Source organism: Triticum dicoccoides, chromosome 5A, assembly GCF_002162155.2.
Source record: "Triticum dicoccoides isolate Atlit2015 ecotype Zavitan chromosome 5A, WEW_v2.0, whole genome shotgun sequence".
Lineage (NCBI taxonomy): Eukaryota > Viridiplantae > Streptophyta > Magnoliopsida > Poales > Poaceae > Triticum > Triticum dicoccoides.
In genome coordinates, this window is record NC_041388.1 from 432,849,324 (window position 1) to 432,858,597 (window position 9,274).

The window sequence follows — 9,274 nt, forward strand, 5'->3', positions numbered from 1 at the left end:
CTAAGGGCTGCCCACTTGCTTCTCACACTACCACCCTCTCTCCAGATCTAAAAAAGACGGCCCCGCTCTCCCTCCTCACCGGTGGTCACATATCTGCCGGGGAAGAAAAGTACGTGCAGCATTGACGCACTTGTCGTCGGCGAGTGAGGTCACGCACTGACGACAAGGCCGTCCTCTCAGATGTAGCGCCCGCGCGGAATGGCCTCCGTCCCCAAGCTCGCTGTCGTAGTGTGTGCAGAGGACGACGACCACGAGCGAAGCCACTTCCTACCGACCCACAGGCATGCTACCTCTTTTCGAACCATAACCTTGTTCTAGTGCCCCATCCGCCATGTCGTTGCATGTGGATCTTTTTCCACTCCACCATCTTCCCAATTTGCTATCCTCTGCTCTGCTGGCCATGCAGACGAAAACCATAATGTGCACTATTAAAGGAAACCCTACTTCATGCAGACTAATTCATGTCTGGGTTCAAAAAGGAAAGGAAGGGAGACTGTACTGTCCAAGAGAGTAGGCGTCGAACCCGCATATAGGTTGAAAAGGGGAAAATCGATAGCTAAGGAACGAGTCTCGTGTCTCTAGGTTGAAGAAGGGTAGAAAGGCATGACAACGCAATAGAGAATGACCAGGTCGATCGGTTTGTTGTCCTCGCATAGGAAAAAGGTGGCTAAAGATAACAAAAATGGGATGTAATCCACATATGCTGCCTGGATATTTGTTGCTCTGGGCAACCATACCTCCCTCACCACTCTGCGTCCATGGATGTACATCGTACTGGTGCGCCCACTGTCCGAATGGGCCTCCCATGCTCTTATTGCCACTTTTCTTGCTGTTAGTATAACGCCAGCACTCAAGTCAAGGAATGCTACTGCTAAAGTGATGCAACATTTAACTAATGCCGCTCTCAGTCTAATGCCACCGATAAATTTAAGCAATGCCATTTAGTGTCACTGTATTATTTCAGGGTTAGCTGTTTATTGTGGATGTATTAAAGATTTTTCAGCTAAGGCATTCTAATGATGTTGCACAGCCAGTATACCAACGATGAAACTTGTTACTACCTTCAGATTTTTGCACTGTTAATGCTTATAGATTACATACCTCACTTTCATGAGATAAGTTAATTTTTTTGTACAGTGTCACCAAAATGCCAAGGCGCTGATGTCATTTTATTTCGGTTAAACTACACAGACAATTATGAAGACAAGAGGAAAGGTCAAGAGTGGGCACCTCCTCCTTCGGCTGTTCTCTTGATTCGTTCGATCAAGTTTTTATGTTTGATCGATTATCAAGATTGGGATAGCAATTTTTAAGGTCCCCCCGAGTTCGAAATGATATTTACCTTGGAGGTACATGGTTTGCAATTTTTTTATACTGTCATTAGTTAATAATGCTAGTTACCTTTAGACTTTTGTATTTGGTTTAATGCTCATGCATAGCTAGTATACCAATGCTGAAACTTGTTACCTTTACATTTTGTATTGTTAATTCTTATAGAAACCTTCCAGTGCTAGAGTTTATTGAAATCTGTTCAGTTAAACCATTGTACTGTACCCTATAATAAAGTAACTACTCTACTGGTGCACTAGCCACTGGATTAGTGTATATTTGTAGTATTCGAATGGTGTTGCATTAGCGTATGGACAAAAATAAAGTGTGGCAAGCTTTCCTAGATATGTGCTCAAGAAAACTATTACCTGTTTTTCTAAATACTAGATGTTTGGGTACTTTAAATTGAACCATGAAAATGTCTTATATTAAGGAACAAAGGGTGTACAGTTCACTCAAATTATCCCGGTAAAGCTAGTCACACCTTTGTTAAAATTAATGTTCATTATGTTATCGGAGGAGGTCTGTATGTTTGTCTCTAATGCCTGTCAACTACATACCTGACATCATGATGTAATGTTAAGTCATTTCCTTTTGTACAGTGTCACTCAATTGTCAAGGCGGTGATGACGTTTTATTTTAGTAGAACTGCACAAAATTTGCTTAAAAGAAGAGGAAAGGTCAGGAATGGCTCAGTTTTTCAGAAAAAACTATGTATGCCTTCGTGACACCAGCCGTTGTTGCTTTATTTATTCCTTCAAACAGGTGGTTAGAAACAGTCTTGCTACCTTTTCCCATTAAGAAATTGGAATGCTTATATTTGTGAGTCTATGCTTCAACTAGTGCCACTTTTAGAGTAATCACACTTTCAATATCTATGCAAACAGGGATGCTCGATTTTAGTGGAACTGCACAAAAATTCCAACTGGTTCAACATTAGGAGCATGTTTTTTTCCAAACCTTTATATCCAATTGGTGGCACTATGAGCTGTTCATTACGAAGGTACATGATTTGCTACTCTTTTTGTACTGTCATTAGATAGTAATACTAGTGATTTGCATGTGAATTTATTGGCAGGGTGGACCTACATTGGAGGTGTAGGACATGATTTAATGATTGGATGCTCAATTTCGGTTGTCTCGATTTCACCTCTTCCATCACTGTGAACATGGATATCCTTGGTCTGATGAAGAATAGGCGCTATATTTCTGCTCTGAACCAGCAAATCAATTCAGTATGAAATTGTCCAGGGCAAAACATAACTGTATCAGATTGTCCAGTGTAGAACATGACAGATGCTAAGCGGAAGAGACATGTTTAAACCGAAAATACAAGGTGTGGTATATGTTTACTAGCTGCTTGATATTTGTGCAGACAGAGATGTCTGCCCGTTGCTATTTGGCAAGCAAACAAAGTGTCCGCAATTTTGGTTGAACTGCACAAGAGAATAGTATAGTCACTGCATGCAGTGCCATTTGAAAATAGACATAGAAAGATTGGGTAGTCACTTCATGGACTGCAGAAAAGTAGTACTGTACTATTTATTGGCCAACACTAGGTGCTTCATTGCTTTGTTCTAATTATACAATGGGCATCATTTTGCCTAAGTTAAAGTTTTTATTCTGAAAATAGTCTCGCGGTGTGATCGAGAGAAGACCAAATCATATTGCAGTGGATGTTCCTCCATCATGTGTGGTTCATTCTCATGGTTCCAGCTGTTGGTGAAACCACTTACGTTTGCAAGAGGAATTGTAGACTTCACAAACAAATTTGTCTTTCAGTCTGTACTGAATGTTGGCCAAGAGAAGCATCCATGTTAGTAGGAAGAACATATGTTTTTTGTAGATCTTTGCTTTTGGAGCTACATATTTGTATATGATCTGTGAATCATTGAGATGCATTAACATGTTCATCTTATGTATGGGAATTGTACTAGTTAGTTTTAGTTGCGACGCAAGATCTGAAGTGGCTGATCTTTGCTATTGGAGCTACATATTTGTATATGATCTGTGAATCATTGAGATGCATTAATAGTTACTTATTTCTGTTTGCTCAGTGTTTACAAGTTACTGATCAATCACTAGCTAGCCTACAAATGCGCTCCTGGCAGTTTTATTTGCAACGCAAGATGCGAAGTTGCAGTTTTTTGAATAAAAATGCCTACCTATGAAGAAACTGACAAGCTACACTATTGATCCTACACGGATAAAAATGCCTACCTCTGAAGAAACTGACAAGCTACACTATCGATCCTACATGGATAAATAGCGGATCACGCACGTACTACCTCCTTTCCGGTTTGCAGGGCTCAATTCAAGAAACGACCTACCCGATCCTACACGAGTAAATAGCGGATCACGCATGTACTAGTACCTCCTTTCTGGTTTGCAGGGCTTAATTCAAACCTCTCACCAACCAAGGTACTCCCTCCGTCTGGGTTTATTAGTCCCGTGAGCAAACCAGCAAGACCAAGGCATGGCAATAATTAACGGCATGCAGAAGTTTAAGCCTAATTAATTCCAGTGATTTAAGTGGCTTCATGCGTGCCCTAGGCTGTGACTCGTTGCATGCTACTTTGCGTACTGCCTGCGAGCGATTCTGAGTGCCTGCATGCAGCCGACCGTAATTAAGGCAGCTAACTGATGCGAAAAAAGATACGCTTTAATTGTTGCGGGCTTTTTAAATCCGTGGAATCATTATTGACAAGGAGGGAGATGATTCGAGTGCACTCGTTTGACCGCCATGCCGGCGTGCGACCCAGACGGGACGGGACGACAAAGTCATAATTTCAGTTTCTCTAGTTTTCCATGGCAAGCTGGCGCGCTAAGCCATTATGCATTGAATTCTGATGACCGTCGCGCTACCTTCCGCCTATAAGTACTGTTTCCCGGCCTTCTCCGGTGCCATCGTGACCCAACTCGCCATATCCTCATAAGCCCCCACCGGCCCGACATCGCTCGCCACGGCCGCCATGCCCCCGCCCGTCCGCGGTAGGCGATGCCGGAGGCGGTCACCGCTGGAACTAGTGTTCGGGTTTTCACCGGAAGGCAGACGGAGGGAGGAGGCATTCTATCTATCTTTAGATGGCAATGCGGAGATCGAGGAGTTGTTGGAGCGCGACGACATGGCGGAGGAGCAGGAGTTGTTGGAGCACGACCGCTTGGCGGAGGAGCAACGTATCGCCGATTTGCGCCGCCAACGGGACATGGAGCAGCAGCGCACCGACGCTCTAAGTCGCGAGAAGAGCGCCCGCAACTGGGCCGACTACGTGGAGGCCGGCGCCCGGCAAATAGCCCTGGAGGCTGTCAGGCACACACACGTTCGCGACGCCAATTTTTACTACTAGCTCGTCAAGTGGGTTTCCCGCTTGGAAGTCGAAGCTTCGGTGGACCACGCCGGCATGGAAAGGGCCAACGCGTGCGAGCAACGCGCCCTATCGCACCTCTTGCAAGTCTGAGGCGAGGCGCACGACGCCGGTGCCGGCGTTTAGTGTGTACCACAGATGGCGGCCGGCATCGTCTAGTTAACTAAGAGTAAGTTAGTACTTGTACGCTACTAGAGTATTAGTGGGAGTAGATAGTTAACTTGGCTATGATGGTTGTCAACGTGGAAGTTCAGTACTCTATATGTGGACCAGACCTGTTACTTTGCTCTGAATGTTGAACTTTCCGTTTGAACATATGGAATGGGTTGTTATTTTTTTAAATGGGTTGTATTTGTCCTCCACGGGTTTAGAGGCTGACTTGTGGGCCTAGCAAGTTGACGCGTACACAATCAGGAGATGATTGTACGTGGAGAGGATGACAGCAGGGACCCGCCAAGTTCATGGCAGTACGCAAGAAAGTGCCTCCTTATTTCATGCCAATAAAAAATGGCTCCTCCTAGTGGATTCTGACATCTGGGTCTCATGCCATTGTCAACGTAGTCAATAAACGAGAGAATTGCACAACGAGCGGCTGACACCAGGGACCCAGCAGCTCTCCCAGTTATTTTTGTTTTGGGTTAATTTGATAAATGCCACTCCAAATCTGGTGTATCCGAGAAATGCCACTGCAATTTCCAAACTTTGAAAAATGCCATTTCATGCCATTTCTAGTGGCATTTTTCGAAGTCTGGAGTGGCGTTTTTCAAAGTTTGCAAACTGCAGTGGCATTTTTCAAAGTTTGCAAAAATTGTTGTGGCATTTTTCAAAGTTTGGAAGTTGCAGTGGCATTTCTATGAATCGCCATAATTGGAGTGGAATTTATATAATTTGTTTTTGAGACGGAAGCAGGGTGTCAACTGGGCTGTGCGGGACACTCTGGCCTGTCTAGACAGCCTTTTCTTTTATGTTTACCACAGACCAACCCAGTAGTTTTTTTTCTTTCTAAAAATGGCTAGCCCAGTTTTTTTGTGATTTGTCAAGTAAGTCGCTTTATCAGGCCTGTTGGGCTACAAATCTTTCAAGACAAGGAGAGCTTCATTCGGCTGGCCGAGAAAATGGCCTATCAGTAATGAGAAATGGGCTGTACATTTTTAAAACACATCAAACCAGCAATTAGTTTCAAATATCTTTTTTTTCATTTCGAGATTTTAAATTGCATTGATTTTTATGCGTGGATAATTTATTGGATTTTATATTGATATACATTTATTTTTAAAATCAGTCAGAATGTGACTCGAAATTTCAGGATTAAAAACAGTTCAGACCGCACCGACATATGCAAAATTTCGTATAATTTTTTAACCGTGGCCACAATATGGGCTGTAATGCTAACAAAAAGAATATGGGCTCCAAAAAAACCCGTAAGAATTAGCAAATGGGCTTAAACTATTTGAAATAATGGCAGATGGGTTGTATGCTGTTTTCCACAGATTTGAGGCTTTCCACAGATGGCCTGTATACTGTTGGATGTCCATCCAACGGCCGTCGTGCTTCTTCAATCTCTGCTCTTCCTTCTCCAACCGCTCAAACAAGCGCCGGCGGGACTGCCTGCTCCCTCCTCCCGCGGCCGGCTGTGCTGCCGCGCAGACCTCACCGCCCCATCATACTCCCATCGCTGGCCTAGCCATCCCTCTACTCACCCACACCTGCTGTTATTCTTCGGCGACGGCAGATGAACCAGTAAACCCTCGTACAGTCGTACTCCCCTCCGCGTGGGAAACAAAAAAAACTGTCGAGTCTTCTCTGCCTCCGAGTCGTTCCCTTCCTATGCCTCGCCGTCGTCCACCGCCCTGGTGCTCTCCGCGTGGCGTGGTCAACGTGGTCAACGACCGACATGCATATGAAGTGGACTGTACGTGGAGAGGCTGATAGCTGGGTCCATGGCCGCACGCAAGGAAATACCTCCTTATTATGCGCAAAATAATGATTCCTCCACCTGACATCTAGGACCCACCGAAAGGGCCTTTGTATTTCGCGAAAAAACGTTACCGCCGCTGACAGCTCGGACCCACCAGCTATATCTTCGCACGCAAGGAAGTGCCTGCTTATTAAGCACAAAAAAATGAATACTCCCCCTGCTAGCTGGGACCCAGTATAGTGGGCCTGCTAAGTTGACGGGGACGAAGGGCTTTGTCAACTTAGTCAATATGCATGATTCTAGCTCGACTGACCGTACGATGTCCATCCAACGGCCGTAGTGCTTCTTCAACCTCTGGTCTTCTTGCTCCAGCCGCCCAAAGCAGCGCCGGTCGTGCCGCCTGCTCCTACCTCCCATGGCCGGCTGTGCTGCCGCGGAGGCCTCACCGCCCCCATACTACTCTCACCGCTGGCCAGGCCATCCCTCCACTCCACTCACCCACAGCCCCTGTTATTCTGCGGCGACGGCAGCGCAACCGAACTAGTGAACCCTCGTACTCCTCTCTGCATGGGCATCCACTGCCGCGTCTTCCCCGGCTCCGTGTCGTCCCCTTCCTAGGCCTCGCTGTCGTCCACCGCCGTGGTGCTCTCGGCGCGGCGTGGTCAATGTGGTCAACGACCGAATTCCATTGGAAGAATACTATACGTGGAGAGGCTGACAGCTGGGTCCACGACAGCTGCAAGGAAGTGCCTCCTTATTACGCGGAAAATAATTATTCCTCCACCTGACAGCAGGGACCCACCGGACGCCCTCCTGTATTTCAGGAACAAAACATTTGCCCCTGACTGCTGGGACCCACCCGACGGGCCACCGTATTTTGTGAAAAAACGTTCCCCCTGCTGTCAGCTCAGACCCACCGGAAGTGCCTCCTTATTATGCACAAAAAAATGAATACCCCCTGCTAGCTGGGACCCACCTTGGTGGAAGGCTGACTTGTGGGCCTGCTAAGTTGGCGGGGACGGAGGGCTTGGTCAACTTAGTCAATATAAACGATTCTAGCTCCAGTGACCGTATGATGTCCATCCAACAGCCGTAGTGCTTCTTCAACCTCTGGTCTTCTTGCTCCAGCCGCCCAAAGCAGCGCCGGTCGTGCCGCATGCTCCTGCCTCCCGTGGCCGGATGTGCTGCCGTGGAGGCCTCACTGCCCCCTACTATTCCCACCGCTGGCCAGGCCCTGCGGCGACGGCAGCCTCTCACTGCAGCCGAACCAGTGAACCCTCATACTCCTCTCCGCGCGGGCTTCCACTGCCGCGTCTTCCCTAGCTCCGCGTCGTCCCCTTCCTAGGCCTCGCTGTCGTCCATCACCCTGGTGCTCTCGGCGCGTCGTGGTCAACGTGGTCAAGGAACAACTTCCATCGGACGTGGACCGTACGTGGAGAGGCTGACAGCTGGGTCCACGGCCGCAGCAAGGAAGTGCCTCCTTATTACACGGAAAATAATGATTCCTCCACCTGACAGCTGGGACCCACCGGACGGGCCACTGTATTTCATGAAAAAACGTTTCCCCCTGACTGCTGAGACCCACCAGCTACATCTTCACATGCAAGGAAGTGCGTCCAGGCAAAAAAATGATTCGCCCCCTGACTGCTGGGACCCACCAGCTACATCTTCGCATGCAAGGAAGTGCGTCCGGGCAAAAAAAACGATTCGCCCCCTGACTGCTGGGACCCACCAGCTACATCTTCGCATGCAAGGAAGTGCCTGACAGTCGGGACCCACCTGGTCGAAGCGTACGTAGCGTTGTCATTCTGGTCGCGAACGTGTACGTACATATATACTGGTGGATGTAGAGGCGTGCACGTGTCGTAGTAGAGGTGCGCACGTAGCATGTACACGTACGTACAACGGCCAGGCTGCAAGAAAGAAAATATGACCACATATGTGTACATACGGGCGGGGTCTCGAACGCCTACTCGCACATACGTACGGTGAGGGCTCGTGTACATGGGTTGGTCGGAACGGGGAAACAGTGTCGTCGTCATGTTCATGGGGAGGCAACAGAATGCGTCGTGTTCATGGGGAGGCAATGGAATGTGTCGTGTTCATCGGGAGGCAACGGAACGCGTGGGAGCCAACCGGCTGGGTCGGAACGGAATGCGTGGTCGTGTTCATTGGGAGGGCTTGGACGGAACAAGCGATGGAAATGAGGCTTGGCGTACCGTAGAACGGAGGAAATGGACATCCTACGGTCGAAACGGGGGTCCTGTTGATCGGGAGGGGTGTGGCGTACCGCAAAACGGAGGAAACGGACCTCCTACGGTCGAAACGGGGGTCCTGTTGATCAGGAGGGGTGTGGCGTACCGCAAAACGGACGAAACAGACCTCCTACGGTCGAAACGGGGGTCCTGTTCATCGGGAGGGGTGTGGCGTACCGCAAAACGGGACTCCACGGGATACTGTTCATCTCCACTGTCGACCTCCTCCAGCCTCCACGGGCTACCGTCGACCTCCTCCTGCCTCCACGGGCTCCTGTTCATCCAGCCTCCACCGTGCGCTACTCCACCGGCTACTGTTCAACCACCCCTCCACCATCTACTGTTCATCCAGCCCTCCACACCACGGGGTCCTGTTCAACCACCCTCCATGGGCACCCCTCCACCGT